At 37.4% G+C, this 20,147-nt stretch overlaps 1 protein-coding gene across 5 annotated transcripts in view; it reads left to right on the forward strand.

The window, feature by feature from the left end:
• Positions 1-20,147, forward strand: part of LOC105232053 (ELAV-like protein 2) — a 76,466-nt gene that overhangs the window by 36,280 nt on the left and 20,039 nt on the right. For 4 of the 5 annotated variants that reach the window (XM_049456476.1, XM_049456479.1, XM_049456478.1 and 1 more), the window contains exon 1: positions 13,413-13,726. The exons of the other annotated variant lie outside the window; for it this stretch is intronic. The gene's annotated coding sequence lies outside the window, so the exon portion shown is untranslated. Of the gene's footprint in view, positions 1-13,412; positions 13,727-20,147 lie in introns of those variants that run through there. 5 annotated transcript variants of the gene reach the window in all.

The raw sequence follows: 20,147 nt of genomic DNA on the forward strand, positions 1-20,147 counted from the left end.
TGATGTCTCTGCCTGAAATTCTTCAAATTTTCCAATGTTAAGTTGTTGGAAAGTTGCAAAAGCGGTTTGCTTGGCACTTAATAAAGTTCGAAAGTCAACGTCGAAGTTAGTTAGAAGCACAAATTTAGATAAATATAATTGCGTCACTGAGTATACAAGACATTTTGCACTGTAAGATCAGCTCTCATTAGCGCCAATGCTTTGCTTAGTGATTTCCCAAAAACTTTTCTCATTTAATCATGCACAAATTAAAGAAAATGGAATTGTGTGAAGGCACAGAAGATTGTGGCTCGATGACGAACAAAGGAGGGTGGTACGAAGGTGAAGAAAACGTTGAACAAAGAAAACTTATTCAAATGCAAACGTGTGGTTGCTGTTTTTCTTTTTGCCGCGCTTGTGGCACAGCTTGTCACGGAAAACCGTCAGCAGACACCAAGGTACCACGTATGGACACGAAAGCTGAGGAGGGCTGGGGTGTCGTTCGTTTAGAACGAGCTACGTGAGTGTGTCGCACGCACTTTTCACGAAACTGCTTGCAGAGGTAACAAAGCGAGCGACAAGTTCGAGCTGTTCGGCCGCGAGGGCTGAAGGTGGCAAAAGTTTGGTGGTGGTTGCAGGCGAACCCAGGCAACGCGCAAATAATGAAAGCCTGAAGCCAGTGCATGAATGAAAGCTGTTGGAACTGAACAAAGCTGTGAATCCGGAGAAGGTTAGAGCGCATGAATGATTACTGCAGAGGGGGGAGGTGAACAAAAAAAAAACAAAATTATGGCACGCATTAACGCGTGGCTAGATTAATGAATGGGCATGAAGAGCTGCAGTAAATCAAGGAAAATGAAATAGACGAGTCAGCTGTTTTGGAAATGCGGCCATCTTGTTAGCTATACAAGCATTTCCCATTTTTTATGCGTAACTTTATACCGCTATATGTGGCACATATTATTTCTAGGCAGCGAAACGTGAAGTGTGTGCTAGGATAACAAGGTAACCAACTGTGGTTGAAGACTCGCGGGGTTGACAGCTACACACATGCCGGTCTAAGGAAGAACATGAGCAGCTTTCCAGTTAATACAGCATCAGCACAAAAACCGAAACCAAAAAAGTTGAAATCTCATCAGATGCAGGCAAAAGCAGGCAAAAAAGGAATCCAGAGTACGTGCGGAACGCAAGATGAAAACTAAGCGGTAAGCGTTCGGAAAACAGCAGCGGCACCACAACTTGATTAACATGCGCTTTTTCTTCTGCACACAAAGACTCGCGGCACCAGGGGGGTTGAACAATTTTCCATGAAAAAGTGGCACGCACTAAAAAGAGGCTGACGAAACTTCGACTGAGCAAAAAATACGTGCCACGCATAAAAAGAAGGAGGAGAAATCCAAATCAACAAAGTGAAGAAAGTGGGGAACACAAAGAATAAGATAATATATACGATGCAGAGAGTTAGGAAGAACTAGTCGAATGCGAAATGCCTTATAAGGTTAAGTAACTTCATAAAGATTCTCTTTGTTTACTGTCATAGAAAACACTTACGCGGTTATAGCCGAGTTAACAACAGCGCGCCAGTCGTTTCTTCTTTTCGCAAGGTGGCGCCAAATGGAGATTCCAAGCGAAGCCAGGTCCTTCTCCACCTTGTCCCTCCAACGGAGTGGAGGTCCACAACTTCCTCTGCTCCCCCCGGCGGGTACTGCTTCGAATACTTCCAGAGCTGGAGTGTTTTCCTCCATTCGGACAACATGACTTAGCCAGCGTGAAGTGTTGATCATGAAGTGAAGTTTGGATCATATAAAAATTGTTGTGCTACAGACGGATAAGAGCCAGGGGACGGTATCAGCTACCCTTTCCACAAATTTTGAGCTTTATTGGTCGGTTTCAGAGCTTCTCTTACTTTGTCCTTTGTCGCTCTACTTAGTTGAGTTTCCATATCGTTTTTTGGGCTTCTTACTTTATTCTATCGATGTTATACCGCTTCTGTTGAAGACGCTATGTTTCACTGTTTGCGTTAAGTAAGATTATTTGCTTTGGTTTCCATCTGAAGTCAATCTTCTTATTCAGCAAGTGACGCATTCTCATTTTAGTTAAAAGATGAGAAGTAATAAAGCTAGAACTCTCACAGGAAGAAGCATCTACGACCAATTCTCCCTCGATCGGCTAATAAATGGATCCCGAAGTCGATCCTTTGTATATGAATTTTACTAGTTCTAAGCTTATGCTCCTCAGTCATGCAAAAACTGTGCTATTCATGCTTAATCCAACTTAGTCGGCCCCAGTGAAGGGTGTACCAATAATTAATATTAATATATGTGACACATGCTCTAAATCCGCTGGGAGAGCAATCAACTAGTTCATGCAGTGCTAGTCAAATTACCATCTTTCTGCGGCAAACTAGTTCAGCGAGTTTTTTCCCTTTCTCCGCGACATATGCCTTAATGGGAGCGCTGTGCCGTTGCTGCAGAAAAATGTTTGTGCGAATTGGGAACACGTAGTTTTGCAGCTTGGCCGCGTGTCCGTTGTACCGCACTCTATTGCGTACGAGCTAGATGTCTAGAGTCGTGGAATAGGTGGGCGTACATGTGTCCGCATTCGAAATTTGCCAATTCGACACATATTTCCAGGCGCAAATGAGGTTAGTGATTGCGCACAGCTGCTGTGGTGGTAGCGATGTGCAAGTAAGTGCCCGGAATGGAAGCGAGATGTGATGGGAGAAGTTGTGGAAAGAGCAGAGTGGACTCTACTTCATTCAACTATCTATGTAGCTAAAAGGAATATAAGCCTGGATCCTCGTTGATTATTTCGCAGCTTCCAAAGCTACGAAGGTCATGTAGGAATCTCGAATAAATCTTAGAAAATGCATAAATACAGCACTCAAAAGTGTATTCCGGTTTTCGGTATCCTTGGACTACCGTAGGACCTACCGCATATGCTTATGAGGATAGATGAGGCGAGTATAAGGATCTGTTCTGTAAAGCAAGATACTAAGTTAGAGGGTGTGATTAGGCAACTGAAAGCCTTGAGAGTTGCTTATAAGAAAATTTGAACTCTTTACGAGTTGAAGTAGTTGGGTGGATATAAATTCGTAGCTCCAGCTTCAACAATTTTGAAGTCTGGAAACTGACTACTGAGTGAGATGATGTCTGCCTTCAAAGTAATACTGAACAGCAGAGCTTCTGAGTTCGTTTCAAGAGATCATCCGCTAGTCGTTCGAACTGTCTTTAATATAAAAAATATAATCTTTGGCTTTAGATCCGGTACTCCGTTAGTGCAGGAGTGCCAAGCTGCTAAGATGAGTAAGGGTGTGGATTGCTTGAATTCTCCGCAGCGAAATTCTTTCCACAGAATTTACTTTCGGATACACTGCTGATGAGTTCCGTCCCATTTTTTGCGTCCTGCATGGAAGCTTTGCAGCCTACAGTTGGAGATTCGAGTGGGATTATAACGCACAATTTAGAAAATATAAAGTAGCATGTCATAATGCGGTCTGTTTTTGTAGAGACAGCACCTTTGTAGGCCATCTGGCCACGTCTTTCGAGTTTCAAATTCGTTTCGTCGGCACTTTTTTGGTTTCAAATTACATAAGCACTGTCGGTTTTGACTAAGCGACACTTTAAAACGCACTCTACTGTTCATTGACCTCTACTTTTCCTTTCTGATCGGCCACCAACTGCTACAACAATCACACACACACCATAAACCATAATAGTATGTTTCTGCATTTTCCGAACCTTCGGCGCTTATCTCGATTACTTACGCGTGCGGCTCATTTACCGTCGCATTTACGACAACAATATTTGAGGCATTGCATGGGCACACACCCCCTATACTCTTACACGTCAATGTAAACATAATCAGTTAGCGCACTGGACAACACATGCTAAGGATAAGACAAATGACAAACACGCGTGTGTGCGTCGAAAGAAAGGTGTCATTGCGATCGCTTTAAACAGATAAGCAAGAGGTGGACGAAAATTCTTCGGTTGCGTGTGCGTGCAATACATACGTAACTAACGTAGCTATAATACGTGTTCGATTGCGTTTATTACATATTTTGATATGAAATTTGCCCTTTGCTTTGCATTCGTCTTCTTCTCATCGCCCCGCAGTGGGTGCGTCTGAGAGTTATTTGCAGCCCTCGCGTAATTAATCAGCATTATTACTACGTTTTTAGTTGTTTTTGTTTCGAAACCCCAAATATTATACGCGTGAAGTAGTTTGTCCACGTACTAAGGCTTAAATATATTTACCGTAATAATTCTCTTAATCAGGAAGGGGTTGATCTCCACTCTGTTGGAAAGACCAGGTGGAGAAGGACCTGGCCTCGCTTGGAATCTTCAATTGGCACCACTTTGCGAATTGCTCAGAACCTGAAGTTACGATAGAACTCTATATATTCTTTAGGTCTCTTTCAGCTGATTCAGTTTAAAGTCAGTCAGACAAAACTCGCTCTAATTCCTCCAAGTTTGTGAATTCAAAGTTCTGAACTCTGGCTTCTGTTTCATCAGGTACGACGGAGAGCCAAGCAATGGAAGAAGCTACGGATTTCCGTCTGCCGTCTCCTCAAGCTTCCTTTAAAAAGCTGAATCTTAACTAACTACTCGATCTGTAAACTCTGACGTTCTCACGACAGTCGGGTCTGCATAACCGAAACAGTCAAAAAGTGGCAACTCGGCAGTATTTCTTTAAAATTAAGTGGGTATCGTGAATCTAAAGCGAAAGATATCTTAGTTATTCCAATATTTTATCAGAGCCTTTTTGATTTTTGGAATTTATAAGAAGGAAGCCGAGTTGCGACGGTCAATTATCTTCCGTTTCGCGGAATCTATCAAAAAATTACCAAATTAAGTCCATTGCTTCATGAGATCTGCATCAGTATTACGAATTATGGTATGAGTATGTGAGTTTTTTGGGTTTATCTCTATTAGTGGAAACAGTGGAATGAAGGAACTAAAATACTGATGACAAAGGATGAACGGAATGGGAAAGGAAGAAGGATCTCATTAGAGATGGAAGAAATAAAGACAAGGAGAACGGAAGAAAGAGTGAAAGAAAAGGTATTGTTATAAAAGATGAAAGGAATAACTCTGTAAACCGATTGTGAAGTGAAAGTATGACAGTAAGAAAGCTAACGATCACGGTGGACCAACGTTAAAAACTACTAACATAATCAAGGACGACAAGCCTCACACTAAAATCAGACGCTCTCAGTTGAAAAGTATAAAAAGTGACAGACAAAACACACGTTGTACACAGATACTCTCACCTGGTTGGTATAAAATGTAAGAGAGATATGTGTGATGTACGTAGAATACTGCGAAGATTGAGAACGAATACGGCAGGGGTGGATAATTAAGTGATCGAAAGAGTAAATATGGAATTAGAACTTCTGTTTGCATGGTTGCGTATGGAACATAACAGCCGTTAGATATGGTAAATGGATCAAGAAATGGCTTAGCTGAGGTGATTGATAAGGAACGGATTCGCAAACAGTCACCAGTCACTGGAGTGATATGATATCGTATGGAAATTACTCAAGCCAAGTTATAGTGTTATGAATGAATGTAAGAGCCAAACTGGGTATACAAGAAGACTAGTTTTGACGGGTTTAATGAAGGGACAAAATCACGGTTCCATGAGAGAACAAGAGGAGAATTATTAATGATGGATGGTATATATTCGGGTAGTTCGACAGGCCATGGGACGTAAGCACTTCAAGGTCTTTGAAGGAGGCGGAACCCAGCTGACTTGCGGTTGTGACTTTTTTCTGAAAGACATTCGTTTATTTTCATAAAAGTAACAATTTATGGGCATGTGTACTCAATTTTTGATTGTTTGTTTGTATTGCCCTAATTTTCGGTTTCTTTTTTCCGTATTCTTGGAAAGCTTACCTACATTTGTTCGGGCGTGGTCTCTTGCTGCTGCAATTAATGAGTGCCCATTTTTCAAATAACCCTTCGGCGATATTTTTTTCGCCACTTTCCAACAACAAAGGCACGTCAAACGATAAGGGGTGTGACAAAATGCTTGCGGCTTCGAAGAATGACAGCGCTGAGGGTTTTAGTAGTCACGGGTATGAAAAAATAGAACATTTTGAATGCTGGTAAAAAAATAAAAAAAAAATTAAAATTTTTAGTTAGAGAAAAATATGAAAAGAAGTTTGACGTTTCCTAAAATTTAGGGCAAAAATCACATGTTGTCATCTGCTGTTACTCCGTAGCAAAAAAAAAAAATAATAATAGTGAAAAAGATTTAAAAAAATGTTAAAAAAGCATATAAAAGCATATGATGAAAACAGACCATTGAGACTTGAATGCTGCAGCGGCAACAACAAAAAGGAGGCGACACGCGACTAAACTGTCTATTGTGCGAATTTTCCTTTGCTGTTGTTGTTGTGGTGGCTGTGATTGTTTTTGTTACCGGTACGCCTGCCTGCGGCACACACACACCATGTCACTGCCATGTTGTTGTATTGCCTTTTGTTTTTGCCACATAACGAATGCATGCAAGTCAGACACACACACATATACATATATTCAACCGCCTAGCGACTGTCAAATGTCATTTTATTTCACACTGCATTCGGGCATTTTAGGGCAGAAGTCACAAAACGTTAAAAAAAAATGCTTTGTTTATCATTTGTTTTCGCTTTGCCGGTTGCGCACTTAATTAACTGCATTTTGTTGCATGCCACACGTACACACACATTTATATATATACAAACCGTCATATGTGAGCCAAGTGTCTTTTGCGGAAAATCAAAAAACCAAAAAAAAAATCACACAAAAATACCGCCATATCCGCGCCAGCGGGTTCAATGAACTCTGCCGCCGCGCAAAAATCACCAACAACAACGCCTATAACAGCAACAGTGCATAGGTAAGCCGACATATAAAAGAACTAAGCATAAGTCGTTGTCAATAAGTCGTTACGGTCATAAATTTCGCTGTAAATATGGCACGTTGCAGCTATGTTGTTGCTATTGTTATTGTTGTGTTGCATTTTCGCGAAGTGCAGGCAGTGGAAAGTGCACAGAAGAGTACAGAATAGATAGGATTAGTGAACGATTGTAATGGCGGGCCATGCAAGGTAATTTAGTAACTTAAGCGCCTAAGTGTAGGCAACCGCCTGTCATTGCTTGTTGTTGTATTTCAATTTTGCTCGTTTTGTTCTCACACTGCAACAACAACGACGTTTTCTGCAAGCCGATTAAAATGAACGCAAACATGTTATAACACTGAGTATAAAACAGTTAAATTTTGTGTACAACATACAACTGTGCTGAAAAGTCGGGATTTATTTGAAAAAGTACCGAAATTTCGGTACTGAAAATTTTGATTAAATAGATGTTCATAATTTTTATTATTAATTTTTTTTAGAAAAATTTTCAGCGGGAAATTTCAAATCAATCCCGAAATTACGGGACTGGAATTTTTTTTGTGTTTGTGTTGTCAACATTTCTTATACAACTCACATTAAAATTTATTAATTTGGAAATGGAAAATTTGTCGCATTTTTTTCTCAACATTTTCTAAGGCAACTTACGTTAAAAATTTTTAAATTTTTATAGTAAATCGAAAGTTATTTGCAAAAGTCCCGAATTTTCGGTATTAAACATTTTCGTTGAAACCATTTCCAATACTTTTTCGGCATATTTGACTATAAAAAATATTTCGTCGTACATTTTAAATTAATCCCGAAATTACGGGACTGGAAAATTTCTCACATTTTTGTTCTCAACACTTTCTAATGCAACTTAAATTAAAATATTAAAATTTATTAATAGAATTTTTGAAGTTAATCGGGAATTATTTACAAAAGTCCCGAAATTTCGGTACTCAAAATTCTCCTTGAATCAATGTTCAATACTTTTTCGGCATATTTGACTATAAAAAATATTTCGTCGTACATTTTAAATTAATCCCGAAATTTCGGGACCGAACAATTTCTCGCATTCTTGTTTTCAACACTTTCTAACTTACATTAAAACTTATTTTTTAATAGAATTTTTGAAGTAAATCGGTAGTTATTTGCAAAAGTCCCGAAATTTCGGTACTAAAAATTTTCACTATAACATTTTTCAATACTTTTTCTGCATATTTGTCTGTAGAAAAATATTTCGGCGTAAATTTTAAATTAATTCCGAAATTTCGGGACTGGAAAAATCTCGTATTTTTGTTTTCAACGCTTTCTAAGGTAACTTATATTAAAATACGTTTTCGGTATCCCGAATTCTATCTAATATATGCTAATGTTTATAAGCAACTTTAGCAGTAAAAAAATTGTCATGTTCGGTATCAAATAGATCATTCAACGTCTGTCACTATAGAGTACAAAAACAAAAACGCATACATATTTATTTAGCAAACTACTTATAAAGCCAAACATTATACATCCCTACTTTCACGTATGCTTACTTGTCACATCGCCAAATATTTGTGAGTAAATACCTTATGCACATAGTGTCTGAAAAAGAGGGGTGTGTCGCTATTGTCAGGGTTGTTTTGTAAGCAAGCTATCTACAAAGTACTAACAAATGATAAAGCACCGAAAATAGACGATCCTTCTTATATTAAGGTGTTTATGGAATATTTTCTAACATTTATATTCTCTCTTTGAGGATGGCAATCATATATTAAAGACAGAAGCTTTCTCAAGGCGACTTACTTTTGATGAAGAACACGCGTCATCTACGCCGTTAGCACATATTAAGCTAACTATGAACCTTGCAAAAATCTTTCGGATTGTTAATAAAGCGCTAAAGACGTTTCACTTCCGATAGAGTTCTTTCATGGGGTCAGCTACTAAATATTACTAGAGATGCATAGGCTTTCCTAACCTCTAAAGCAGGTTAACCAGGTTACCGTCCTAAGTTTCAACTCACCTGAACTTCATATTACAATCTCTCTTCGTAAAATATCAAAGCGATACAGGTATGTAAAGAGAATGACGCATCATCTTTCGCGCTCTAACGCTTGGTTTAGCTTACGCTTATGCGATCTTCAGAGCTTTCAGAATTAAATAGATTTTCCACATTCAATTATAAAGCCATTTCTCTAAGCCAGTAGTTGTGCAACATGCCCATTGTTTACCGTGTTGAAAGCTAGTCGTGTTATGATCGGCTCAACTGCAGCTACAGCGACCCAGTGCATTTCACCGCCAGCGAAACTAGTTTCGAAGCGACCAAGAATACGAGCGAACATTTGCTTTCCCTAATTTCCATTTTTACTGCTCCCCAATGCGAAATAAATCCAGTTTTTTCAAACAATCAAAAGTTTTCATAAAAAAATTATTTTGACATTTGTCATGCGTGACAGTGAAAATGTTGCGCTGCCGCACTAATGAAGACATATGGCGGCATTTTCATGACAACAAACAAAAAAGAACGCGCTGAAGAATTGAAGAAAATCGACTAGCCCAGCCAAGCTGGCGCAGCAAAGGGTTGTTCTAGCATATAATTAGGCTGAGAAACGAGTTTTCCCAGACATGTTTTCCGCATCTTCATTTAATCGCCCAAACGTGCAGCAGGTAATCTGATATTTTCCAAAGCTTACATATTACTTTGATATTATTTCGAGACGGTTGATGGCGCTGCCGAAAGGTTAATCCCATTAAAATTCGCGGCTTAACTGCTTGCCTTTCCTCTCTCTTTCTCGCTCTCTTTCTCTCTTGGTGTCTCGCAACTGGCTTCCTGTTTGACATTAAATGCTAATGAAGCTGTCACATCTGCCCACATGCTGTCACTGTCATTTGTAATCAGTTGTCATATGCAACACCGACAAATATTTTGCAAACATTTATGCAATTCCATCGCGCCGGTAAGCCGTGGCGTGAAATTTATTCAATTTCGCTGATAAAAAATCATATGCATTAATGTGTCAGCGTTTGACGTTTCAAAGCGCGAAGAGAAAATCGTAAAATATTTGAAATTCAAGTAGGGAGAGAGTAAAAGAAGAGTAGTGCCATAAAAAATGTGATGATTTGAGTTTTGTCATTATAATTCGTTATATTGGATAGTCGAAATAATCTTTTCGTATTTCTAATCAAAATTGAAATCATTTTTTTTATTTTCACTCATTAATGAACAGCTCTAACAACACTTTTTTTCTTCTTCGAATTTAATTTTGGTTAAATGAAGCCTAAAATCTCACCGTTCCAACACTATATGTGATTGGTAGCACTGGAGGTATACGACTGCAACGACATCAATTGACAAAATACGAAAAGACTTTTTGACTACCCAATAAGTTGACCGATTAAAATCAAGTTCTCATATGGAAAGCCTTTTAGTTTGACAAGTGATCTTCATCAAATTTGGCTAAAATTATTGTCTAAGGTAATGGGACAATCTTCGAACAAATTGTTCAAATCAGACCACTATAGCGTATAGCTGTTATACAAATTGAGCTATCTAAATCAAGTTGTTGTATGGGAAACTTCTTTATATTCTGTTTCAATTTACTTTGAACATATTCAATACAAAAACCATAAAACCTACAACCAATTGCAATGATGATGCAAAATCCCCTCAACTGCGCCCAAAAGTAGACCAAAAGTTAATGACTTTTGCCTTTTAAAGTGCTTCTATATGCGCTTACTCGGAAATATTCGCAACTATTAATAAAATTATGTCGAAACTTTGCCGCTCCCTTCGTTTTTCGGCGCACGGTGAACTTTGTACCTCCACCAACACCACATGACTTCAATCATACATCACTTTTTCGCTACACAATGAATCAATATTTTCAGCGCTCATTTATTTTTAAACGAAAACTTCTCGCCTCGTGGTTGTTGCTGCTATTTTTGTTGCAGTTTTGCATTTTTTACCTCAATAAAGGCACCCAAGGCACTAATAACGAAAATAGTGCGAAGAAAGGGGGATAAAAATTTTGCCTTCCAGCCTTGTGGGTCCGTATGCTTGATGGATAAAGGAAATAAGGTTGCAATTCCGCGAATGCTGGACACCTTTGATGTGCGCATTGCCGGTAGTGTGGTAGCTATGGCTCTAAAGCCATACAAAGATGACGGTTGAGGAGAAATTTAGAAAGTGTAAAGGGTAGAGGGAGGTTTGGGGCAGTAGGCTGTTTGTAATTACAAAGCGCTGAGATATCCTTGCTGGCGGTATTGTGTTGGTATCCAAAGTTTTTTTCTGCATTTCGGTATATACATTGTTGTTGTGGCTGTTGTTGCACGGCATACGCATTACCAGCATTTGTGGCAAACACTTGAGAATCCATTGGACGAAATTATTCAAGCGTATTCGGTTGTGCCAGTGACAGTCAGCCAAGCGCAGCTGGCTCATGAAGCATAAAATGCAGTCGAGCGCAGCCACCGAAGAAGCCCAGTGCTTGTCAGTGGCAGCAGCAGTCGCACAACAGCATACAGCAATGTGCAACAACAATCATAGCAGCTACAATTAATCTTCGCTCTGAACTGCCGACCGCAGCGTGCTTTCGCTGGCACTTTGCTCCATTGTTGTCGTTTAAAGTTCGGCCAGTGCGTTCGCTGCTCGTCCGCTGCTGCGGTCCATCAGCTAAGCCGGCTGCGCTGCTTTACCTGCTTGCAGCTTTTGCTGACCACACGAGACCCCAGTTCGCTGCGCTTCTTTGCAGCTACTGCCTCTAAAACTCGCCATACACCTCGCGTACACGCTTACTGCGCTCTGCCTTGCTGCTCTCACTAAGCTGCAACTCCCTTACTCTACACTGTCCGTTTTCTTCATATCATCCTTTCTATCACTCTGCTGCCGTGTAGTCTATAAGCTCCAGTTGTCCTCCACCCCTTACGCCTTTGGTTTTGCTGGTTCCGCATCCGGTTTGCCCACTTTGTTACATCAATCCTAATGTATTTTATATCCCTTTGCGTTACTGTCTTCCTCGCCGCTCCTGCTGTGCTCTGCAGCCGGTTTAAGTTGGCTTTGCCGGTTGCTGCCTGCAACCGAAGCTCACAGCCATACTCTATACACACATAAGTAGCCATTTGTGTGTCTCTACATACTATATAGTTACATCCAGGCACGCTTTGCAGTCACCGCTAGCTGTCGTTGAGTCCTTGTAATCCCATGTAATGGCATACAAGCTCCGTTTCAGACGCTCACTGGCACGGCATCTAATTGAGGGTTAGTTTTGGGTGCGCCGCTTGAATAATATATACTCTTTATAGGAGAATACATAACGGCGTGGAGAGTTAAAGATATTTACATATAGAGAGATAGATACAGTGTGTTCTGAGAGCGCATGTTAGTCAAAGAGCGACAGAGTCTGTTCGTTCACAGGCGCTCGCAGTTAACAGTTTACTTTTGGGGACTTTAGGCTGATCGAAAATTTTGAACTATAATTTTTTATACGCTGAACAGAGTATATTGGGTTTGCCACGAAGTTTGCAACACTCTATAAATTATTAGTATATAATTGATCAGCGAGACGAGCTAAGTTGATTTAGGCAAATTCGTCTGCCTTGTGACCTTTTGTATATCCACGAACTAGTCCTTCAGTTTAGCAGATATCGTTATGAAGTTTTGCACAAGTCCTTTTTACGCCAAGAAGCTGTTCGTTTTTCGGAATCATTATTATCGAACCACTGTAGCATATAACTGGTGGCTAAACAGTCTAATCCAAATAAAGTTCTTGATAAAAACCTTTTTTTTTATTTGACAAGATATCTTCATGAGATTCCTCCCACCATTCAAAAAGACTGATAAAATTAAAATTTTTTATATTCACTATTAAATTTTAGTATCCTTTGCATCAAATCAGTTTCCTAAACATTTCCTGCTAACCAATTATTGAACCCTTTTGCAGCTACATACTCACTTACATAGCTTCTATGTAAGTTTTCCCAGTACATATACATACATATGTATATACCATTCTCTGCTCTACAGCGCTCTATTCAACTCGCAACACTTTCCGTACACCTTCACTGCCTTTATTCTCCAAATAGTGTCATCTGCATATCGACGTGTCCTTTTTTCCAACTAGATTTGCGCTTATCAAAACTGACGCAAGCGCGTGTTACTGGCAGGGAGAGCTACTTGCTGCTGTAAAGACACTTTTACTCGCCAATTGGCATGTAGCGCCACTCATCTACTGTTGCTGCGCTGTTATGTTGAGGAAGAGAATAAAAGCACTGCTGTTATGCCTGACATGACTTGCATGCTCACCCAGGCAGCGGTTCTCTCTCTCGCTTGGCAGCTCCTTTATTGCTTGAGTGCGTCACAGGGGTTGATTGCTGGCTGTTAGCTCACCTGCCTAGCAGAGTCATTAGTGCGAGTAGTGCGACTAGCGTATAGCGGCGACTCTCACAGCACTGGCGCTCACGCATGACCGGTCGCTCAGCACTTGCTATGCTAATTTCTCTGCTGCTTTGCAAATTGGACGCTTGTCTAGGCGTTCAGGACGTTGGCGACTAGATCCTTGCGCCAGCTTGTGGCATATCGTCAGTAATCGGCAAACCATAAGGATCATCGTTGTTGTCAGTCGTGCGTGTTCGTTCGTTGCTTTCGTTCGTTCGTTCGTTAGTTCGTTGGTTCGTTTTTCGAGAACATTCATTTATGATTTTTTGACTCCTGCACCTGCAAAACAAAAAAAAACAATATATTCTCATATATATATATTTCAAATATAATATAATATCTGAACAAAAAAGAAACTTTCAATATTTTGTGTTATTTGAAACTTTTCTTAGTTTTTTCGAATAGTTTCGAATAGTTTGTGTACAAAGCTCGGTTTTCAACATTGTAAGTACCTATATATGTATATGTGTCTGAAAATTTTTGTCTAGTATAACAAAATGGCACACCCACACCTTTAACACCCGCACACACACACACATACACGTAAAGTACTAAGTATACTGCACGCATTGCAAGTGAAGCGCCCAGCGCCCAGTGTCCTGCGAATACATTTGGGTTAATTGCAAAGTTTTACGCACCAGAAAGGATATACATAAATCTGTGGCTGACATTTTGGGCGTGTGTGAAAGCATTGTGCCACGCTTGGCTACCTTAACCGGTTATTCTAAAAAAAGAAAAATATTTGAAAAATTTACAATAGCCTTGCTTGAGTGTTTTGGTTTGAATATGAATGCGTATGAACCCAGAACAACTGAGAAAAAACATATCGAAGCTGAAAAATTTAATTAAAAAATTTTCAAAAAAAAATTAAAATAGAAAATGGTCATATTTTTGATATTTAATTGATTATATTTTGATTTTTAATTGATAAAATTAATTGAAAATTAAGTCTACATATAAAAACTAAAGCAAAAAATTAAATACTTAGGAAAAAAAAATTTAAAAAATTTATTTGGAAATTAAAAAAAAGAAAATTGAACATTTAAAAAAATTTTATTTGAAAATTTCAAAAAAATTTTATTTCAAAATTTAAAAAAAAATTTATTTGAAAATTGAAAAAAATGTATTTGAAAATTTTAAAATTTTTCTTTTTTTATTAAAAAGTTGTTCAAAATATTAAAATTTAAATAAAATAGAAATTTCAAAAATTACAAAAAATAAATTTGAAATTTTTATTTAAAAAAAAATATTTCTAAATATAATACTTTAATTAAAAAATTAAAATTAATTGCTTAAAAATTTAGATTATTTTCTTTCTTAAAAAAGGCATATCTTATTTTAAAAAATCATACTTCAAACCACTATTAACCACAACACACCCTTTAAAGTCATCGCAATTAAGGCGCCAGACCCCCCGCCTGTATTGCCACCCATTAGTGCTATGCAATAGCTGTAAAAAAGCCTTCAGACACTCTCTATTTAAAATGCAATTAATCTTTGTCCAACACTCAAAGCGATTGCATATTTGTAGGCGTCGTGGAGCACAGACATAAATGTGAGTAATAACACATGCGGTTTATAGCCGACAAGCGATAGAGTTAGCCGTGCTGGTGTAGGTGTAAAGTCGGTTGAGGTTCTAATACTGGTTGGAATGATGTGGCGGAATATAAACTGAATTAATTACTCAAAATCCATTAAAATGCAATGTGAACGTGGTTAAACAAAAAAAAAAAACATTTTTAAAATTTTGAAATTTTGAACTAAATCAACAGTTTTTAAAATTATATTTTAATATATTGAATTTTTTTGAAAACTATTTTGATTTGTGTTTCTATATTTTGAAATTTTTAAATAAATAAAAAATTAAAATTTTTTTTTTTAATATTTTGAATTTTTTTCAAACTCTTTAATTTTTTGATAAAAGTATTGACATTTTTTTTTAATATTTTTAAAAGTTTTAAACTTCTTGATATTTTTTTTTTATATATTTTTTAACATTTTTAAATTTTTTAAACTATTGTATTGTGAAATTTTTGAAAAAAGATTGAAATTTTTTGGAAAAAGTATTGAAATTTTTTTAAATATTTAGAAATTTATTAAATTATTGCATTGTGAAAATTTTGAAAAAAAAAAGATTGAAATTTTTTGGAAAAAGTATTGAAATTTTTTAAATGCTTTAAATATTTTAAACTTCCCGATATTTTTTCATATATTTTTATAATATTTTGAAATTTTTTAAAGTATTGTATTGTGAAATTTTTGAAAAACTATTTAATTTTTTTTTAATATTTTAAAATTTTTAAATTTCTTGATATTTTTTATATACTTTCAATGTTTTCAATTTTTTCAAATTTTTGAAAAAAATTTTGAAATTTTTAAAAATATTTTTAAATTTGTAAACTTCTTGATATTTTTTATATATATTACAATTAAAAAATTATAAATTTTTACCGAAAATTTGCTTTTATTTTAGATATTTGAATATTTTGGATTTTTTTTAAATTATTTGTAATATAAAAAAAGTTCTGCAAATAGTTATTTGAGCCTATCTTTTGGCTTTCATCCACTTTCCTGTTATTTTCGCATTTCTAATTTTTTATATTCGCCATATACCTTCAACTATACGCCCAAGCAGCCGCAAAGCAACGCCAACAAAATCAGTACACCAAACCACACAAACACAGACACTCACACATTTATTTGTGTGATATGCAAAGCCACCCATTTCCATGCTTGCAATACTTATACACTATTCAACGAGTAATAACAACAATTTCGCCACAAACAAGTACGATAGCACACCCACACACACACTTACGGACTATAGCTTACTGGAAGAGCCACCAACTAGCGCAACGCCGAAAACACGTAGACCGGTTTCCATACACATACACAGAAGCGCACACATGTATAGTTGGATGGCGAGCCACTCAACTCACACCAGCTCGCCAACGGTGGCCGCCCGCCCACACTGCTGCTGGTGAAAATATAATCAATATGAACCATAACAACAGACAGCAAAGTGGAAAGCTGCGGGCGAATAAAATTCAACCCCGAAAATAGAAATAGCAAAAGCGTCGACAAGGCGGCGGGAGTGGGGGGGAAGGCCGCAGTAGCGAGTATACACATATTTAGTTGTGGCATAATGTGCCGGCGGTTGGGGGAGTGGGTGGTGAATTTGAAGCTTAGACTTGCGGCGTGGTGTGGGCTGCTGGGTAGTGGTGGGTGCGGGTTGCTTTCAGCCTGTTTGCGCTCGCGGCGACAAGGAAACTATCTGTCTGCCGGGGAAAAAGCAAAGCAAACAGCAGCAACAACAACAATGACGAGAACAAAAACAGAAATGGAAATGCTTTTTGTTGCCTAGGAAAAATACAAATTTTTTGCGCGAGCTTGTGTGTGTATATCTACTTGTATTTGTGTGTTTGTGTGTGTGTGTGCAGAAAACGTTAGCATTCAAGGCAGCAATAGAAAGAAATGTGCACAAAAAGTAGAATAAAAATATAGCATATATAGCAGGGAGAGGCAGTCGAAAAAGTTTTACCGTTAGTAGTTGCCAAAACCCAGCAAAAAAAAGTGCTTTTCACAAAAACAACAATAAATTATGACAACATGTTGGCTACTTTTTGCGGCGCTATAAAAATGGCAGAAAATCAAAGTGCAAAAACAACGCCGGCAGCAAGAATAAATTACAATAAAATGTGCAAATAAACGCTGTCACCGCTTTACAACAACAGCAACAACTCGCAAATTACTATTAAATATTAAAGCAGCCTGTCAGGCGTTGGCCGGCCGCGTGCCTTCAGCCTGCTTTGTCATGCTCGGCATGCTCGCTTTATTTTTGTTTTTGTATTAAATTTTTGCTTTTTGAATTACGTGCAAAAAGAGCGACTTGTCATGGCAGCAACTACTTTGTGATAATGTTGTCATATTTCATTGTTTGCGTGCGTTGGCGGTGGCGTTGTAGCGCTGAGAAAGGCAGGCACGCCTATAAATTTCTGGAAAATTCTTTATTCTTCTGTTTGCTACTTGTTTTGCGTTTACTACTTGCTGTAAAAAACAAACTTGATTTTGTATGAGCATAGTTTTAGGCGCATTTGTTCTACATATAAATCGTTATAGAAGGTGTGTCAAAACACAATTTGCATACTCAACAGTTTTTAAAATGAGTCTCAAGTCTCTTTAAAGTCGTCTCCAGCCGAATAATGTTTATTTTTTATTATAGATTTCTTTTTTTCCTTGTTACGTAATGTCTTTTCAGCAAAAATACGTCAAACTGACGTCTCACTCAATGTGAAATCTTGCTCTATTAAGTCTCGGGCTTAATAACTCTCTTAATGATTTCTCAAGGTTTTTTTCAATTGAGCCGCAGTGGCTCTGAAACTATTTACCAACCATATTTACTATATTTTTTCGACTTTTTACCTACATTACTATCAACAATTAGCAATAAGCTGCAATATTTTTTCGAAAAATAGCTATTCTTGTTCTCAATAACTTTCTTTTCTCAATGAGTCTCAGAGGTTCTCAAACTATTTTCAAACCATATATACCATATCTTTCGACTTTTCAACAACGTTAATATCAAAATTTAGCAATAAGCTGCAATATTTTTTCGAAAAATAGCTATTCTTGTTCTCAATAACTTTCTTAAACTGTTTCTCAAGGCTTTGTCAATTGAGTACCAAACGTTCTCATACCATTTTCAAAGCAACGTCCTATAATTTTGACTTTTCCCCAAACATTAACAACAATTTTAATTCGCAATAACTTTTTCAAGAAGATATGAAATCCTTATTATCTTAGTTTCAAAGTTTTCTCAACTCGATTTCAAATATTTTTCAAATTAATTTTAGTCTTGATTTAAGGAACTAATTCACTTCCCCCGTGAAAAATTCCGTCTCCTCGTCGCAATCTACACAGGGCACTGTAAGCTCAGGAAACACCTGTCCAACATGAGCATGGTCTCCTGTGCTAACTGCCGGTTTTGCGACCTGGAACAGGAAACACCAGCAAACCTAATCCTGGATTGCACAGCAGTCTGTGGAAAAAGGCTTAAGGCCCTGGATTCCGTTTATATCAGCAGGGATCACATCACCTCACTAGCGCACGGCAAACTCCTGGAACTGTTCAGGCTACTGGGGCTCTGGAAGGTCATGTGATATAGGAGAGGGCACAATAGACCCTAGGTCGCGGTGCATTACCTCAAATAACATATCTATCTATCTATCTATCTAGTTTGATTTCTTACTTTATAGATGATCTTCTAAAGCTGATCTTTAAAACAGAAAATCCTTCATTATTTTTTCATTTTTTTTAACTTTTTTAAACCTGTCTCCAACCAAGCTCAATACTTTTTCAATATTTTGTTACAACAACTGACTTTTAAACTTCCAAATCTTTAAATATAAAACTCGGCTATAACATCGTAAGAGGTTTCTAAGATCGTAAAGAAGAAGAAGATATACATTATTCTTAAGAATTTAAATTTTTTCTCAGCACCTTAAATTTTCTGCAGATCTCTGCTTATGCACAGCCTTTCTATAAATAACCTCACTTCCTTTAGCGTAATTTTCTGCTTTTGTATATACTTTTTTGTCTGCCATTTAATTATTCAGTATTATTGATCGCTCACTGTGTATAAATACATGTGATGAAATATTTTTACATTGTATCCACTCAGCATGTGTGTGTGTTTGTTGTTATAAGGCTGCATTATAGCCATTTGAAAAGCTATAAATATCCTGCACTAAGGACGTACTGGCATTGCATGTGAATGTATGTGTGGAAAAATCTTGGCAAAGCAAAGCAAATGTGCTTGGAAAAAGGTAGTAGAAATGTATCAGTTGGTTGATGTGTATTTTTATGGCATTCACATAGGATATAATGCCCCGTTCACACGTGAGCTGAAAATATAAAAATTTGTGTTTATTGCAAATGTGCAGAAAGCATTAAAAATATGCTTACTTTGGCATATTAGTCGAAGAAAAATTTCGTAAAATTAAAATATCAATAAAACATTTAAGGAAAATGTTAGCAAACGCGGAAAATATGAGTTTAGTAATTTTGAGGTTAGGTTGAATGCGTATTAGTTGACTTTATTGACGTTTTTGGTGGCGTGCCGGTTTCTTATCTGTACTGTGTATAAAGAGGCTTATTATCTTGGCAACAGCGCTGGTTTTCTTGCGGAAAAATCTTGCTTAAAAGCTATAAGTGCTTGCTTTTCACAATTTTTTGTGCCAATTTTCTTGTGAAGTTTTTGAACCTTCCGATAGTTTAATTTTCTCAACTACTTACTGTCTTGAACTGATTTTCTATGCGAAAAGTGCTAGATTAAAGCCTAGCCTAAGGCGCCATTTAATATAAAAAGCTGAAGGTGCTTTAATTTAAAAATTTATGTGCAACTGTATGTATTATATACTGGTTCTATGCAAAAACCCTTAAATCGTTGCCTATTTCTAAGCGTTTCTTTTATATAATTATATAACAAATATTTATTGAAAACTCAAACAATAACTGCCTTTAGAGTGTTCCGTAAGCCTTAGAGGAGTCTTAAGTACACTACTGTTGTAATTTGAGGCGAATGGCACTAGTAAAACATACTCTCAAAATTTCTTAATTTTTCAATTAAGACAAGAATCTTAGAACTTTTAAAACCACATAACTTTGCTTCCTTCAAAGGTCTTCCATTTCGTTAAACAATGCACGCGTCGATTAGCGAATCATTAGCTCATATTAAAGTCGCTGAAACAGCTGGTACCACGTTCAAGTGTCTGTAAGCATGCCACTGTAAAACCACCACCTTGACAGAGCATATTCCGAAGAGCCACTGCTATCCCACCAGACGACGACACAGTTGCAATGCTAG

Source organism: Bactrocera dorsalis, chromosome 4, assembly GCF_023373825.1.
Source record: "Bactrocera dorsalis isolate Fly_Bdor chromosome 4, ASM2337382v1, whole genome shotgun sequence".
Classification (NCBI taxonomy): Eukaryota; Metazoa; Arthropoda; class Insecta; order Diptera; family Tephritidae; genus Bactrocera; species Bactrocera dorsalis.